This window comes from Lygodium microphyllum, chromosome 11 (genome assembly GCF_053477565.2).
Source record: "Lygodium microphyllum isolate KBCC chromosome 11, Lygodium_microphyllum_v1.1.10, whole genome shotgun sequence".
Taxonomy (NCBI): domain Eukaryota; kingdom Viridiplantae; phylum Streptophyta; class Polypodiopsida; order Schizaeales; family Lygodiaceae; genus Lygodium; species Lygodium microphyllum.
The window spans coordinates 121752773-121772131 of NC_141145.1; positions in this window are offsets into that span (position 1 = coordinate 121752773).

The following is a 19359-nucleotide window of genomic DNA, read 5'->3' on the forward strand; positions in this document are numbered from 1 at the left end:
CCCCCTTAAGCTCATCAAGTAGATCATCAATCCTGGGTATAGGATGCCTGTTCTTCACTGTGATCTTATTGAGATCCCTGTAGTCAATGCACATTCTGAAAGATCCATCTTTCTTTTTGACTAACAGGACTGGGGATGCATAAGGTAAAGAACTTGGCTCAATGAATCCCATTTCAAGAAGTTCCTTGATTTGCTTGGCTACTTCCTCTCATTCACACTTTGATAATCTGTAAGGTGGCTTATTGATTGTCTTTGAGTTGGGCTCCAAATCAATGGGGTGATCCACTACTCTCTTAGGAGGCAATGAAGTAGGTACTTCAAACAGATCTCTATACTCCTCAAGAAGAGCTGTCAAGGCTGGATAGTTTGTTGAATTATTGGCATGATCTTGTGTTTCTTTATTCAAATGCAAAACAAATATTTGTGAGCGCTTCTTGTACTCTCTTTTGAGTTGTTGAATGGTGATAAGCTGAAAATCTGATCTACTAGGAATTCCGTGTAAAATGGATAGGCTGTCCATTGGAGATAAACTCCATATACAACTGTGAGAAATCCATAGTGATCCTGCCTAGTGTCATCAACTAATCATAACCGAGTACAATATCTATAGGCCCCATTTCCATAGTAATCAAGTTTACCTTGGCTTCAAAATTTTCAGCCAGCTGTAAAGAAACCTGTGGGCAAATCTGTGTACCAATTTCCTCTTCACCATTAGCTACTTGAACTCTAATGGGCTGCTGTAAATCTGTGAGAACACAATATAGCTTGTCCATGATGGACTTATTCACAAAACTATGAGTACTGCCACTATCTATCAGGATGAACACTGGCTTTCCACATATGTTTCCCTTCATACGGAGTGTATTAGGGCTCTTAGATCCTGTCCAAGCATCCAGAGAGATAGAACAATTAGTGACAATAAGCGACTCATCACAAGTTCCACCTGGGTCAAACGGAACACTTCCACCTAGATCGAAAGGAAAAGAGTCGGCTGGATCATAAAAATACTCTTGCCCAACTTCCTCCTCAAGATCTTCGTTTTCAGCATTAAGTGCCATTGCATTAGCTTCATCTATGTCATCTTCAAAATCCTCAAAAACCAACATACTCTGAAGCTTGGGTTTGACATTTTTGTATACACACTTTGAGGCATGATCAGGTGTATACTTTTTTCCACATTTGAAACATAAGCCTTTGTCCTTCCTTTCTTTATAAAGATCCATAGGAATAGATTTAGGATTTGTATTGGTTGAGATGGACTTAGGCTTGCTGTCCCCCTGTTTGAAATCAACTCTTAGACTGTTTGCTGTCCTGAAATTACTTTGAGGCCTAGAAGCATTGAATAGAGGATAAGTTGGTACCCGTAAGCTCCCATTTGGCACATGATTACTACCATAAGTGTTATCAACTTGCCCCTGCTGTAAAACAGTCCTTCGCTGTCCAAAACCAGGCTGAAATGAAGATTCTTTTCTATATTTTCTTCCATAGCGCTCCGCAAGCTCAATAGCCTTAAAGAGTGAAGTAGGATTTTGTGCCATAACATCAACTGATAAAGATGGCTCCAAACCATACATAAACTTGTGAAGCTTAGCCTCATCATTGATGCTTTCCACATACATGGTCAAGTTGAGGAATTGGTTAGTGTACTCTCTTACACTTAGGCCTCTTTGTTCCAAACCATACCATCTCCGTGCTAATTTCTCTTTCTCAAGAGGAGAAACAAACACTTCAGCCATAAGTGCCTTGAAAGCTTCCCAATTCTCTACAAGTATGTTTTTTTTTTAAATATACCACCACCAAGTATGGGCAAATCCCTCCAAATGCAAGGAAGCAAAGTGAATCTTCATATCATCAGTTTTAGGAAATATGTCAAAGTAGGACTCCATCTTAGAGGTCCACTCCTCTAAATCAGATGGTAAAGATGACTGACCATTAAATTTAGCTAGAACAATTTTGTCCTTAAGCTCTCTTTCATGAAAGGATTGCTGTCCCAAAATTGGCTGATCGTGATTACCAAGTACGAAACCTCCAAATTGAGACGGAAATCTTCCAACAGGTGGCTGAGAATTACTATGCAATCTTCCTATTAGTAGAGCACCCCTAGAATTTTGAGTATTTAGTCCAAAAGCTTGAGGATTTGCTCCATTCAATGTCCAAATAGTCATCATGCCTCTGTGAAGCCTCTCATACTTCATACTGACTATTTGGAATGTCTCTTTTTCCAATAATCCCGTATCCATGACCATTTTGGTTAGATGGCTGAAGTGGGACTGAAGGGCCACTATTTGAACAAGCCTTCTCATTAGCTTCTCTTGATCCCATTTGCAACTGCATGAATTGAGAAAATTGTGCCATAAGTTGAGCATTAGATTCCACCAACTTATCAATAGAAGCCTTGGTTTGAGTAGTTGAATCCACTAACTTATCAATGGAAGACTTCGTTTGATCAGTAGATAAAACCATCTGCTCCATTCTTGACAAAATGGCCTCATGTCGTTCCCTATGTCTTTGTTTATGGGCACACAAAGTATCATTGAGTATACTAACTTCTCCTTGTTTTTGAAGCTCTTCAGGGTTCTCTTGAAGTGTATTATCCAGCATGGAATCCCTGATTTACTGAGCATAATCTTCCTGGACCTTATTTTTGCCTTTATGTCCTGCCATAATAGTGCAGTCCTGCAGTACCCCCTGTCAGAGAAACGGCTATAACTTTTGCTAGGGAACTCCCATTTCAGAACTTTTTAGTTCAAATCGAAGCTAAGAATGCCCTCTTTGAGATGAGCTATAGCACGCTATAACAGGTTTAGGAGAGAAAATTCTGTAGTTGGTTTTCTAAGTCTGAACTGTCCAGTCATGCACCCTGTCTAGACCTGTAAGTGCCCTGTTTTGACCCTATAGTGCAAGATAGTAACCCCAAATGGTTACCAAACCATGTAAAAGGATGTATAGGACCTGTGGGTAACCTATAGTACTTGCACCTGTACTTCAGTAATGAAAGGTGTACCTGTAACCACCTGTAAGTACCCTATAAGTGCCCTGTAAATTCCTTGTTTTACCCTGTTTTACCTTGTTTTAGACCTGTAGGTACTTGAGCCTTTGGAAAGTCTTCAATCTTCAATTCTCCACTCGTTGTACTTGTGTGAGGGATAAAACGGAATGACAAGCTCCCTACACGGGCTCCAAATCATCGGGAGGTGGGCAAAGTTCCCCCCGGGTCGGTTGGTTGCACCCCTTCGGGATCTTTGATAGTGAGGGAGGGTCACCTCTCTTTTGTCCCACTATCTCCCCCGGCATCCACCTTTTTCCTCGGTGGATATATCAACATGGCAGAGGCTAGTATTCTAATCAATTAGCATGAGATACATTTCTGAAATATTCATTCAGCCTTTCATGAGATGCAATTGAATGGAATTTTGAAAGTTTGGATAGGAGAAGGGTCTTACCAATGCAATTCGGTGACTCATTGATTGCTAGTACTTACCCTTTTACAATATTTCAGCTTGGGTAAAAGAAATTCAGCCAAAATAAATCAAGGTTATACATCAAGCTGATCAAATGATATCTATGATGAAGTAATGATTGAATCAAGATGAAATTCAATGGAATAGGCTGAAATCAATTAAAATTAACACTAATCTCTGATCTATTGATCAATTCAATGAATTAATTGATCAATAATCTCCCATCAACAAGTGGAAAAGCAATTAGCAAATGAATTATTGAGAGATTTCAGAGATTAGTAAAAGGAATACCTCAATTAAGCTTGAAGAATTTGGTGGATGTTAGCTTCAATCCCATTGATATAAAAGTTCTTCATAATCCATCATAAATCCATCATAAAGCTTGAAATCTCCATAGAATCAGTCCATACAAGCTCCAATATGATGAAATCTGTGAAGAATCAATGCCCCGGCCTTGCTTGAACACTTGAATATCAAAGATTCAAGCCTCTTGAAGAAAAGCCCCAAAATAATCCTTCCATTTGAGCTCCAATGTCATGCACGAGCTGAAATCTCCTCAATGTCTTCAATCTTGGAGTCTATCCGACTTGTACATAGCATTAGAGAAGCCTTGGAGGTCGGGGAAGTCCAAAATTTGAAGAAATTTGAGCTTCCAGATCTGTGGCTATGGCTGCCTGCTGTGTTTTAGGGTTTTGAGCAAAAGAATGGCTGATTAGAGTTCTTCTCCAGCTGAAGATTGTTGTAAACAAGTGTTGATGAAGCCTTTCAAAACATTTAATCAATGAGCTGAAGATTTGGAGCAGATTGAGCAAGGAATAGGAGCAGAAAAATCAACGCATTTTTTGGTGCATTTTTCGGGCTGTTCTCTGGCTCATGACCTGCATCATACTTCAACCATGGTACTCCTCCTGAAGCTCATGCAACAAGGAACCTTTGCCCTATGCTTTGGCAGTGAGAAATGATTAGTAGAGAAAGGTACTTGGGAATTTCTTGGCAGCCACCATGGAAGCTTCAGCCAAAAGCTTGAAAGAGAGAGAAGAGAAGCTCTCTTTTGAAAAGTAACTGTAGTTTAGCCTCTAACTAAGCCCGATTAACCATCCTTTACCCTAGTTACCTCCATTTTTGCATGAAGTTTGATGACGACCTGCCATTTAAGCCATTCTCCGCCATATCTGACCTTGGATATCTCCAGATGTAGTCTCTTACCAACTGTAGATGATCTGCAGCACTCCACTAGTCACTGTCTTGTACAATTTTTGTCTGAAATTGATTTTGATAGAGGAAAATAGGACTAAAAATAGAAGAAAATAATGGATCAAAGACCAATGCTCTGATACCACTTGTCAGAGAGGGAACTAGGGAGAGAGAAAGAGGAGAGAGAAGACTGCAAAAGAGAGAGAAAGACTGCAGGAAGAGAGAGAAGAAGAGTGACGAGGAGAGAGAAAGACTAGATTTAGAGAGAGAAAGACAGGAAAGAAGGGGAAGCCATAGAAGCTGTGAGCAAGATGGGAGAGAAAGACTGTAATTGTATTAATGTGTTAAAAAAATGTGAAAATTTACATCTCCTCTCCTTTTATACCAATGGGGAGAAAGACAGGAAAGAAGGGGAAGCCATAGAATGTGAGTAAGATGGGAGAGAAAGACTAGATTTAGAGAGAGAAACACAGGAAAGAAGGGGAAGCCATAGAAGTTGTGAGCAAGATGGGAGAGAAAGACTGTAATTGTATTAATGTGTCAAAAAAATGTGAAAATTTACATCTCCTCTCCTTTTATACCAATGTCAGTGTGACATGGCATTATATCAATGTTATTTACACTAATTTGTTATTCCCAGCTTCTTACATATTCCCTCGCCGTGCGAACCCTATGGTGTGCGTACGTGTACGGGTGTGGTTCGCGAGCATTCACACGCGAAGACGCGCTTCCCATTTGTCCGTGCGGTGGAGTGTTGCAGTCAGCCGTTCACACGTAGTCATCCTCAGTTATTCACACGCAACTCAGGTGCCGCCTTTTAATTTTCACACCCGAAAAATATATAAAAACACATAAAAATACACATAAAACACCTAAAAACTTTTAAAAATTCATTTAAAATCTTTTTAAAAAATTTAAAAATTTAAAAATTTCCAAAATTTTTGAAATCATTTGGAATATTTTTTTAAGTGGAAATTCAAGAAAATAAATTGTAAAAATTTCAACACTTCAAAATTCCTTAAAAAATACATGTAAAATGAGTAAAATTCATTAAAAATTGGTAAAAATTTAGAAATATTTCCAAAAAATTTCCACAAATTTCCACAAATCCCCTTGCCCCTTTTGCCAATAATTTCTCCATTGAAAATGCTTCCATAAATGGCCAAAGTATTATTTGAAACCAAAATCCTAAATTTAATACTTCACCTCATGAAAATTTATTTTAAATTCCAAAAATCAGTTGAAAAATCATGGATAAATTAAAACACATTATTGACACTTGTTGGATTGTTGAAATTCCACCCTTACACTTCACAACATATTCATGTGTCTTATATCCCGATTTAATTATTAAAAATTAAAAAAACAAAACAAACAAACACAACCAAACAATATATGCTTTATTTTTTCCAATTACTGGTGTTTGTTTTTTTGACTGGATTCCTTGCATTTGGGGACTACTCAGTGCGCCTTCAGTCTATTACATACACACCCCTACAAAGTATTTATTTTTTAAGTTTTATTCATTTTCATTATCCCTTAACCACAGTTAATTGCTGAAATGAACTATATTCAAATACTTTTTCACGCACATTCGTGCTAAATATACAATGTTTCTAATAATTTAAAAAATAACCAACCATTCACTTTGCACGTACTACGTACGCTTAAGAGGCACCTTAATTTTTAATAAAAATGAACCAACCGTCACAAAAAAAGCACGCGCTAGCAAAAAAGTGCTCCACATCACCATTAATTTTTAATTAATGAATTTGCATTTAGAGACCCTAGTCTGGGAATCGTAGTCCACGTTTCGATAAAGCACTGTTTCACCCTAATAAATTGTAATTTAAATTTTAAGAAGGAACCGTCGTTTTCTTATTAAGGTTTATAACCTAATAAAATGTCACCTATTGTTAATAATTTCTTAAAATGAACCCTTCATTAAAACCATTTTCCCTCACTGTACCTTTTTCTCTTTTTAATAAACACCCTTCGTGGGATGGGCGCGTAAAGTCCTCTTAGCTAAAATTATTGGTCAAAGTTATGGTTAGGTCTTGATTAGATTGTTATGGTATTATGGTTTGCTTATGTGCTACGATTATGGGTACGGTTTGTAGTTTTTTCCTCTCTTTTTTGTATGATACGGGGTTTTTAGTGCCTACTTGTTGCATCGCATGAAGTTTTTGGTCGCATATGTGTAGAGGTCGTGTCGAATTTTTTCTAGGATGTGGGTTGTTTGGGGTGGTAAATTGGTTAGCTATGTTTGTGTGTGTATACTTCTTTTGATTGATTTCTTTTTTATAGCTCTTTGATTGTTTTGCAGGCATTCTTTGTGATTGTCTATGTTTGTGGTATGTGTTTTCCATCTGAATGGCGCCTCACAGTCCTCCTCCTATCCAGTATGTCCCGCTGATCAGTAGGGATTATTCTTCTCTACTAGATTTTGAGCCTATAGCGAAAGCAGGACTTGGGACTTTCGTGGCTGCTTCATTCCCATTGATTCCAGACAATCCATCCCTGTGTGATGAGTTTCTTACATCGTATAGCAAGAAGTCGGGCCTGATTCATGGTGCTTCTATGGTATTGACACCCCGAGGGTTAGGGAAGGCTTTGTCTCTTCCCTACAAAGGAGAGCCCTTTGTTACAACTAGACAATTATTCTCCAATGATGAGATTTTCAAGCTGCTGCAGAAGCAGACCAAAGAGATTCCAGATGTCAAGAAAGTAATAAACACTTTCGGAGTATCTTTTTCCATGATCACTGATCCTCTTTGGAAGTTAGTCTGCCAGTTCCTCCAAGACAGGTTTATGCCTGCCAAAACACTATCTCATTATTTGTCCAAGGAACTCTTTACAACTTCCAAGATGGTGTTAAAAGAGGTGTCCATTGATTGAAATACTTACCTGCTTACAAAGATGGACCAACATTTTGTCAAAGTAACCAGAGGAAATGTCACCTATGGTTCCTACTTATATGCTTTCTTGACATACTCAGGCCTAAAGAAGGGTGGGCTACCACCTCCTCCATCTGATCTAGTACCTCCCCCACCACCTTCCGAAGACTCAGAACCTATTGACATAGAGGATCTTGATTCCCCTCCTCCATTGGTCATTCAATGGAAGAGCTTGAAGCGTGTGGCAGATAAAACTCCCTCAGTCATTCCTTCAATCACAATTCCTGCTACATCTTGCAGTGACCTCCCTACTTACCTCACATGTAACAATTTATTCAGGGGACATAGAGAGGGTTCTTTGGAAATATCAGTCCCTGCACTGAACAGTTTAGTGTCAGGAGATGCCATTCCATTCCTTTGTAATGACATCCAGAGTTCTATTGAACTTTCAATGACAGCTTGTGTTCAACAGCTGTATACTTCTTTCTATGAAGAACTGATGCAGTCCAACGACCAGTTGCATAAGGCAACCTTAGAGTTAGCCTCTGCTAAAGCCACACTTGCAGACCTATTTAAGCAGATGGAGCAGCAGACCCAAATGATTGAGACCCAGAGAGAAGAAATATCTTCTTTGAAGATTCAGTTAACAGAAGCTCAATCAAAGGTCACTAGAGTCTCAGAGGAGAAAGAGAGGATGTCCAAAGAAGCTCAAGAGTTTCAGACTCTTTTAGATGCAAAACTATCACCTTTACAGACTGCTCATAATACAGTGGAATCACAAGCTTCCCAGATTAAGCAGTTGCAAGACCAACTGGCACAGTCACGGTCCGTTCTTCCAAGCCCCAATGTTCCTATTATTCCTTCTATCTCTAAGCAGGACTTGGCAGTTCTCCAGAGACAGGCCACATTGTGTCCATCATTTCAAGATAAAGTGGAAAGATTGCAGTCCAAGATGGATTTGTTATGGTCTACATTTGAGCACTTTCAGGAGTATGTTCCTCTCGACCATTCTTTCTTTGTCCACTATCAGTTGCAGAAGTTGGCCTTCTATATAAAGCTTTCAACGATGGATCTTCCTTTTCCAGAGGATGGTTGGAGTAGGACTTGGTCTCCTGATTTATTGACAAAAGTGGTCCGTATGGTTTTTGAAGATTCTGTAACGACGAATACCATGTTGCTGTGTTACATGTATCTACGAGGTGATCTGTTGATTTTAGATGATGTAGATCTAGCCTGATATGTGGGAGATGTGGTTTTGTAAGCTGTCTTGTATGTCAACTATTTGGAGTTGCGGATAGATGACATGTTCTAGTGTTATTCTTTAAAAGTGGCTACTTGCCCTGACAATTCATGGCATTCAATGATTGATTCTGTGGTCTTGAATCAACGTCAGAATACAACTTCTACTTATGTGCAGAGCACTAACCAACTGAGGGTGGATCTCCTAGCTTATCTTTCCAAAAACCATCCATTTGATTCATCATTTTTTTATGCCTATCAGAGAAGATATGTCCTAGGTCCCTCTGTTCCTAGCCTATTGTACTATCAATAAATGGCTCATCGCTATGATACTTATCTTTCCCTTTATCAAACCAACTGAGCAGCTATCTTACCTCTTCTTTTCTAACCTCAGGGTTTTCCTCAAATTCCTATATTTACCTATTGTTCTTTCATCGAAGATCGAGTCTTTTCCCCTTCTCCACCATGCCCTTCTCCATCTATCCATATACCTTCTACTTTTCCTGTTTATCAATTGACACATTTCCTAACTGATTCACTTAAATTTTCAGCTACTCCTTTAGCTTATTCCTCCTTTTATGATTTTCCCTACCCATCTCTTCATCCTCTTTTACTTATTCCACTTCCATCTCCTACCACTTCTATTTCTCAACCCCCTCAGTTGGTTAGTGAGTACGATGGATTTGATTAGCAGATTCCAAGAAGAAGAGGATGGAGCTTGATTGATTCTCTCACGAGACCCCAGATAAATTGGCCAATAATTCCAGGGGACTGGACAACTGCTAGTCAAGCATACCAGAATTACCTCCATTTTGATCACCAATATTCACAATCTCTAGATCCTTCAGTGAGATTGACAGCTCATTTTGCTTGGTATCTAGCATACATGCATAAGCATTCCCATAACGATCAAAAGGCCATTCCAAAGCTTTGTATGAATGTCAATGTGAACATTGATCCCCAACAGTTGGATGTCTTATATTTTCATGCCCTATGTCTATCTAGCAGATACCTTGTTTTGCTAAAAAGGATGTGCTGCCTACAGTTCTTTCAAAATCCTCCAAAGACATTTGTAGATGAGTCCTTCTCCATGGATCGTTTTCGAAACCACCAAGCCTTCAAAAGGGATCACCTTCATTGATGCCTTTGCAATGTATTTTTGATGATTCTTAATGATATATATATCTCGTTTTGGAGATGTCATTCAGATGGTTGCGATTAGTGTTTGTGTGTGTGTTGTAATTAATTGTATGTGATGAGTTCGTGCTGATTGAGAATAATTTGTTCGAGAGCTCTTTTCAAACTATTGATGGTGATGGTGGATGAAAAGCCTATGGTGGAAAGCTAAAGAAGAACCTCTTATATCCTTTATAAATTTGTTATGACTTTTTAATTGTTTATCAGATGAGTTAATAAATAACGAAGTTTCCTTTAGTATTTTTTTAGAGATACAAGTGATAAGTTGGGGTCGTGGTTTGGCGAGATTATTGAAGATACTGAAGAAGATTAACTTGAGCTCTTTAATGAACTTATATTCTTCTTTCCTTAGGTCACGAGGACGCTTCCTTTCTAAGTGTGGGGATATGTTGACAGTGGAAAAAGACTAAATTTTTGACTGATTTTTGTTGTTTTTGAGGACTGAATGATTGATTTTTGATGGATTTAGAGTGATATATGGTTGCTAAAGGAAGTGTTTGAGAGTGTTTTGGATGATATTGATTATGTTTTGGAAGCTCATGATGATTCTTAGTGGAAATATGAGGCTCTGTGATGTTCTGATAGGTTCTGTTGATGTTCTGATTGGTACTGTATACCTTCTGTATAGCTTCTATTTTGTTCTGATTTTCTTCTGTATGAAGCATGGATTGATGATTGATGAAGATTGAGATCTTTTGGAAGCCTATTGAATAGTTTTTGATAGTTTTGAATGGTTTTAGTATGAGTTATGAGGTTCTGATAACCCTCTATAAACCTTCTGTAGAGCCTCTGTATCTGTTATGTCTCTGCTTTGTAACTGTTCTGTATCTATTCTGGTATTGTACTATACTATTCTGTAGATCTTCTGTAAGTGTTCTGTAGAAAGTATGTGTGACTTTGGGAAAGTTTTCTAACTTTTGGAAAGGATGAATCTAAGTTCAAAAGAGCTAAAACAAATGGAAGAAGCAGCTGCTGAAGACTGAAGAGAAGACTGGAGTAACAGTGACAGTAGTGAGCTGGGAAAAGACACTGTAGTGGCTCTGGTGCCTCTTCACATTAGACATACCTCTTGGGAGGTGCATCCACGACCTAAGAAGAATTATTGAGAGTCATTATGAGAGTATTGTAGTGAGGAGATGATGTACTATTGATAGAGAGAGAGAGAGAGAGAGAGAGAGAGAGAGAGAGAGAGAGAGAGAGAGAGCCAGAGATAGCTAATTCTATCAAAACAGTGTAACTGTATATGAGAGATTGAGAGAGAGAACTATGAAGACATTGAAGATGAATAATATGTGATTGATTTCCATTCAAAGATGGTGTATTCTTTTATATTCCTTGTTCTATTGATGGATTTTATGAAGATGTTGAAGATTATGGTTGATTCTATCAAATCCGTGGGAGATATCTACTATGATGTTGCGTGAAGATTTGCTATTTTCTTTGTTTTGATCATCAAAAGAATGAAATGAAAGCTTGTTGATGTTACAAGATAGATTTTCTTGCAGTAGAATCCACTTTTCCTTGGTGTTCCTCTTGGGGCTCTAGGGAGAATCATGGATTTATGGTCATTCAACTCTTCTCTAATTGGACCATTACATATGTCAATGATACGATCCAAACTAGACAGAGCTTCAAGCCTAGACCCATCACATAGATGCATCTCAGCACGGTGGTCCCTATTGTCAGATGTCGCATTATGGCCTTTAGTCGCATCCTCTTGGGAATCCATCAAAGCATGTCCACATGCAATTCCTGGCCCTTCATCTGACACACCAACAGTATTTTTCGGGGGTTTGGGCCTCCAAACCCATCTCATATTCTTAGACTGCCTCATCTACCCACATTGGTCCAATGGACTCACTGTGGATTTATCACCATTATCAGATGGCCTCATAGCCTTATAGCTTCTATTTAGTACAGGTGGACCTTTGGCATGCCGCATCTTCTCTACACGAGATGTCTTTACTTGCCTTTGTCCACTCTGCAACAACTGCTTAGCCATAGGAACCATGCTTTTACTAAAAGGAATAGCACCTACTCGAAAGCATGATTCATCTATAAATTGGAAAGGTCTCCCAAGAGCCTTACTAGGAGCACAACTAGAACCACTCATAGAACTCTCATCTAAGCTTGTAGACCTGATGGTTCTATCAATTCCACCATCACAACTACCTCTCATGGAAGTGTTGCAAGCCTTGATGGGACTTACTGGGCTTGGAATCTTTTTATCCCCGAGGGGTATATTATCCCTACTATTGCCATTTTCTGCTTGGAGATTTTGGCTACCAAGGTTCCTCTCATAGGCTGACTTAGTATCAACAAGTGAGATGTCTCCTTGTAGAAATGGTTGGAAGCTAGGATGCACTTGTACTGAGCGGGGAAAACTCCAAAAGTTTTCCCAACATCTTTGAATATGTCCCTCATAATCAATGGCATGCATCTTTGCTTCCCTTAACGACTTAGGATTCCACAGTCCCACTTGGATTTGCATGTTAATCTCTAAGCCACTCAAAAAGAACTCACATAGCACATCACCTGGCAATGCAGTAGCTCTTCTTGGCCAAAGCCTCAGAATATCATCAAAGGCTCTATCGTATTCTTTAACAGAAGGATAGGAATCTTGCATAATCTGCATCAGCTGCCCTAAAACTTGGGTCATAGGAACCTTCTTCTCATATTCATCTAAAAATCGATCACTCAACTCCTCAAAGGATTTAATAGACCCCCTTGGGAGGCTCCGGTACCATTTTCTAGCCTCTCCCTTTAGGGTACTTGAGAATACGAGCATCTGATGAATATCATTGAACCCACTTGCAAGGTAAGTTAGGCTGTATTCTCGTAACTGCACCATCAGATCCTCATTAACCAACCCATGAAACACTAGGAGATCCCTATAAGGAGGAGGGCATTTAGTCCTTTCCTTCGGGATCAGTAAGTTACTTGGAGCTTCATCTTCAGATATATTTGAGCACTTTGGATCTACTCAGCATTACATTTGGTTGTCCATTACATGCTCTTTGAATGCTTTCAAGCTTATGTTTTACGAGTCTGAGATAACTTGGGATTTATGCTCTGGATGTACCCTACTAGGAGTTGGCATGTCTGATACTATGTATTTGATGTATTAGAGCGTTGCTTGCTCTCTTTGCATCTGACTTCACTTCTAGTGGGAGCCTCTTGGTATATTCGGATGTACACAGAGTCTTATTTACAGATGAGCTTGAGCTTGTGGGACAGTTACATGCATTTGATCTCTTGAGAGTTGTATGTTTGTAGTTTGTCTGTAGTGGTCTGATTTGATATGCCTATTGGGGCAAGCACCTATCTTTGTCACAGGTTTGTCAGTTTTGTATGCATCTTGGATGGTTATGTATTGAGCTTCTTACTCTATCAGTTGTGCTTGTGCTTGGTCTCTTCTCTTACCTCAAGACCCATTACATGCATGACTTCTAGTCCTATGAGATGTCTCTTGCCTGACAGGTGATTGGTTTGACAGTTCCTGGTACCTTCTTGCCCCCGGACACTCAATGTTGGATGTATCTTACTACCTGACAGTTGCAGTGACATATGTATCAATGATTGCTTCATTTTGGGACAGTTTTACATACTGTTCTCATTTATTACAGCAAGCTAAAATCTGCAGATTTTGAGCACTTCTATGAGGGTAATGCTTACTATTTGATGTTATCTTGGTCATATTTGGTGGACAGGTGCTTCTCTTGGTAAAATCCACCCTTTCAGCTAGTTTTACAGTGGTTTTAGTGCATTTTCCAACTAATTACAGCAACCTGCAATTTTGATTTTTTGCTTTGATTTGGGACAATATGAGTGATCATCTGAAAGATACAGCTCTCTTTAACATTGCCAAGTTGGATGGTACCAATGGCTCTTGTGCACTCAGATGTATGTGGACCCATGCCCTATCAGTCACTTGATGGGGCAAAGTACTTTGTTACTTTCATAGATGATTACTCGCATAAGGTTTGGGCTTATCCCATAAAGAGAAAATCCGATGTCTTGGACATATTTCAACGTTGGCTTGCATTGGCAGAGAACCAGTCTGGGAAAAGGCTAAAATGCCTAAGGTCAGATAATGGGGGTGAGTATGTATCACGTGCTTTTGAGCAGTTTTGTGATGGTGTTGGTTGACCACCCCTTACACCCCTCCCCAAAATGGTATGGCTGAACGCATGAATAGGACCATTCAAGAAAGGATTCGTAGCATGCTTTACCAAGCTAGCTTACCGCAGTACTTTTGGGCTGAGGCAGTTACTACTGCAGTGCATCTCATTAACAGGTCGCCTAGCAGTGGCATTGACTCTCAGGTTGCAGAGGAGGTATGGGCAGGCAAGCCCCCCTCTTATGATCATTTGTGTGTCTTTGGATGTGAGGCATTCTGCCATGTGCCCAAGGACTAACGCAATAAGCTAGATCCTAAAAGTGTTAAATGCATTTTCATTGGCTATGGAGATGCAGGAGAGATGGGTTGCCATCTATGGGATCTGCAGGTGTGAAAAGTGATCTGTAACCATGATGTCATCTTTCATGAGGACAAAATGCATATGCAGCCTGAGAAAATGGTTGAGGTATGCACAGTTATCTTTCAGGAGGAGCCACATGCTCCCGTTCAACCCGCTCCATGACCAACTTGTCAAGATTGTGGGAGAGAAGGAAGGAGTCTCGCTTGAAGCTTTCTTGCTTGCACAATGGGGGAAGACACACAAGGGTGGAGGCTGAAAACAGTTTTCCTCTTCTTAGTTGTGTAAGCCAAAGGAACTCAAATACAAAGAAATAGAAGAACCCTATATATGGGTCTCAAACCAAACTCAACTAGCTAAGGTGGCATACTAACTGAGCCACGAACTAGAGTAGATAAGGATAGCTATCATGTAGCTATTATTCATGGGCGGTGTACCAACCGCATCTGCAACTGACAAGTCGGTGACATAAATACACAACGGTCACCCTGGCGTATCACGAGTGGAGCTCGATATCTCAACACTCCCCCTCGAGCTCAATCCCAATTCCTGCACACCAAGCAGGTCTCTGAACTTGCGCAGCTTCTCTGCGCCCAATGCCTTCGTGAATATGTCAGCTACCTGATCCTCTGTGCTGACATAAACTAGATCAATAAGACCTAGTAAAACCCTCTCTCGCACATAGTGATAATGCACCTCAATGTGCTTTGTTCTAGCATGATAGACTGGGTTATTTGCCAAGTGTATACTACTCATGTTGTCACAATAAATGACAACTGGCCCATCTGTAGACTGATGCATATCATAAAGTAGCTTATGCAACCAAGCTACCTCACATGCAGCCATTGCTGCACCCCTGTACTCAGCCTCTGTGCTCGACAAGGCAACTGTAGGCTGTTTCTTGCTGCTCCAAGTGACTGCAGCACTCCCAAAAGAGAATACATATCCACTGGTAGATCGTCTATCAGAAATACTACCAGCCCAATCAGCATCAGTGTATCCATGCAACTGTATCTGAACCCCAGTCTCATAAAATAGTCCATACTGCAATGTGGACTTCACATACCTAAGTATGCGTCTAGCCGCATCCAAATGTGGTTTCCTTGGAGCCTGCATAAATTGACTTACCAATCCAACAGCATAGCTCAAATCTGGCCTGGTAATAGTCATATAAATCAAACTTCCTACTATGCGTCTGTACATAGTAGGGTCTTCTAGAAGCTCACCTGCATCTGTGCTCAGCTTCACATTTTGCTCCAAAGGAACTGAAATAGGCTTACAGCCTGTCATCCCATATTTGGACAGCATGTCCAATCCATACTGCCTCTGCAAGAGCTGTATCCCACTTGGTGATCTAATCACCTCAATGCCCAAGAAATAACGCAGCTCTCCCAAATCCTTCATCTCAAACTTCTGCTTCAATAGCATTTTCACATGAAGGATATCTTCATCACTGTCACCTGTCATAATCAAATCATCAACATAAATGACAAGCAGCATAATACCTTTCTCTGTTTTTCTCACATAAAGTGAGAAATCTGCCTTGGAAATCTGAAAGCCAATAGTGACAAGATACTGTCCTATCTTGTCAGACCATGCTCTAGGTGCTTGCTTCAAGCCATACAAGGCTTTCTTCAACCTGCAAACAAACTCAGGATGAACAGCATGCACATAACCTGGTGGCTGCTCCATATAGACCTCTTCTTGCAAATCACCATGCAAGAAGGCATTCTTTACATCCATCTGATGTAAAGACCATCCCTTTGATGCAGCCATAGCAATGACTGCTCTTACGGTTGCCATCCTTGCAACCGGACTAAATGTTTCTTCATAGTCAATGCCATATGTTTGTGCATACCCCTTGACTACTAATCTTGCCTTGTATCTGTTCACAGAACCATCAGCATTGTGCTTCACCTTATAAACCCACTTACAGCCAATTGCATTCTTACCTTTAGGCAAAGGTACTAACTCCCATGTAGCATTTGCTTCCAAGGCATCCATTTCTTCATCCATGGCTTTCTCCCATTTTTCTTTTCCCATGGCTTGCTCAAAAGATGTGGGTTCTGGTTCCTGTATCACTTTGACCATATATGCATAGTGAATGGCTGTAAATCCATCATATTTCAGCCTATCCACAGGATACCTAGCTCTTGTAGACCTGCGCAAAGTAGGTTCACTCCCAGGTGCTCTCAAAACATCCCTGGTCTTCCTTACTCCAGGTGTAACAATAGAAGGAATACCCAACTCATCATCAATGCTCTGTTCTGAGCCACTGGATTCACCATCCACATAAGAGTGACCTGCATTCACATCAAACATGGGCTGATCAACCTTCTCTTTTCCTTTTCGTGATACCTGCATACCACTATCTGCATTGCTTTGAGAAGATTCTCCTGATCTCAATCTGCCTGTCCATGGCGAAGAATGTGAACCACTGCTAGAGGACGCTCCAGGTCCACTAATATTTTGTGACTGCTGCTGTGAATTCTGTGTAGCATTACCATTTTGTGCATCTTCATCATCAATCACATTTACTGGTCTATACCAGCTACTCATCTCATCAAAAACAACATCTCTGCTCACTGTAAACTTACGAGTAGAAGGGTTATAGCATCTATACCCTTTTTGCTGCAGAGAGTAACCAATAAAGATGCACTTCTCAGCTTTTGGATCCAACTTGGATCTCAGCTCATCTGGCACATGTACATAGGCAATGCAACCAAAAATTTTCAAATGAGAAATATCTGGTTTCCTACCAGTATACCTCTCCTCTGGAGTCATTCCATGTATTGCTACAGTGGGAGTCCTGTTCATTATGTAGACTGCTGTAGCAACTGCTTCAGCCCAATAAAAATCTGGCAAGTCTTTTTCATTGAGCATGGCACGAGATACCTCTCCAATATGCCTGTTTTTCCTTTCTGCAATTCCATTTTGTTGTGGGGTATAACTGCATGAATATTGCTGCTTTATGCCATGCTCCTGCAAGAACTTTGCAAACTCATTTGAGAGGTACTCTCCCCCTCCATCTGACCTTAGGCATTTTATCTGCAAGCCTGTTTCTTTTTCAACCATAGCTTTAAGAGTTTTGAAATGCCCAAAAACTTCACTTTTCTTTTTCATAAAATACACCCAAACTTTTCTGCTATAGTCATCAATAAAACTGACAAAATAATGACAGCCTCCAAGAGATGCAGCTTTAGTAGTCCACACATCAGAGTGGATTAATTCCAATGGCTTTTCACTCTCTTGAACATGTCTAGGAAATGGTTTCCTTGCCTGTTTTCCAAACTGACAGGCTTCACATACCTTATGCATTTCTGCAACCTTGAATTTCGGCAAACCTGCAACAATATTTTGGGCCTGCATTGATTTAAGTCGCTGTACATTAACATGACCAATGCGTTTATGCCAGATATCAATATCGGCAACTACACCGGTCCCATGTGCAAACATTGCTGCACTCAATTCAGACATGTCTGCATCCAATGTAAACATTCTGCCCTTCTTCTTTCCTTTTGCTATCAAGCGACCTTTATTTTTCATATCCTCAACAAAGCATCCATGAGGATTAAATCTGACCTGCAAGCCCTGTTCAACCATTTGACCAACTGAAACCAGATTCTTGGTGATATTCGGGACATGAAATACATCGGACAGGTATTTCTTTTTCCCACCCTGCATAGACAAGGGAATTTTTCCAATCTGCACAATAGGATGTGCAGTATCATCACCAGTCTCCACAAATCCTGGTTTTTCCATTTTCCTTGCATCCTCCATCCATTCTGCATGACCTGTCATGTGGTTTGATGCACCTGAGTCAACATACCATACATCATTGCTTTCTTCTGCACTTGTCATAGAATTGTTCATGTGCTGCACCATGAACAAATGCTCATTTCTGTCATCACCCTGTCTACTAGAAGATGCATAATTCCCTTGTTGCAGTTTTCCATTCATGATGTCATTCTGCTTTTTATAGCAGTCTTTAGCCATATGACCCATTTTACCACAGTAGTAGCATTCAACATTACTGTTTGCATTTTGGCCTCTTTGCCATCCACCACGACCTCTTTGGCTCCCCCTGCCTCTAGAGTTACCACGTCCTCCTCCATAGGACTGGTTTTCTTGAGTTTGCTGCATACTCTGATTTCTACCACTGCCTCCAAATCGGCCTCCTCTACCTCTGCCTCTACCTCTTCCAGCATTTGAGTAGAAGACAGCTTCTTTTGAAGTTCCTCCTGAAGAAGATGCACCACCATTTCTCTGTTCCTTAGAAATTAGAAGAGCAATCAACTCCTCAAAATCAGGAAATCTTTCACGAACTGAAATGGATGTCCGAAACTGTGCATAATCCTTTCCTAGACCATTCAAGGTCACGGAAACTAAATCATCATCTTCCACTGGCGACCCAATGGAAGCAAGTGCATCTGCAATCTTCTTCACCTTCATGTGGTAGTCGTTGATGCTCATACTTTCTCTTTGCACATTATGCAACTCTTGCTTGAGCTGCATTTTCCTGGCTTGCGTATTTGTGCTATACATTTTTGACAAAGTATCCCATGCCTCCTTTGGCGTACTTGCATCCTGAATATGCACAATCATAGAGTCTGAAATACTGATAGACAGCCAATACATAACTTTCCTGGCTCTCTCATGCCATGTTTTAAATGCCTGCATTTGTTGTTGATTGGGAACATCAGGAAGAACTGGTTCTTCTTCATTTCCTGCAACAAATTCCCAATATCCTTTTCCCATAAGGAAATTCGTCATTCTAAACTTCCATGCCTGGAAGTTGTTCTTGTCAAGCTTTTCAGTGACAATCTGTGAAAGAGAATCAGACGCCATTACAGAATACTGCAAGAAATTCTGTCACTGCAAAAAACACAGCTT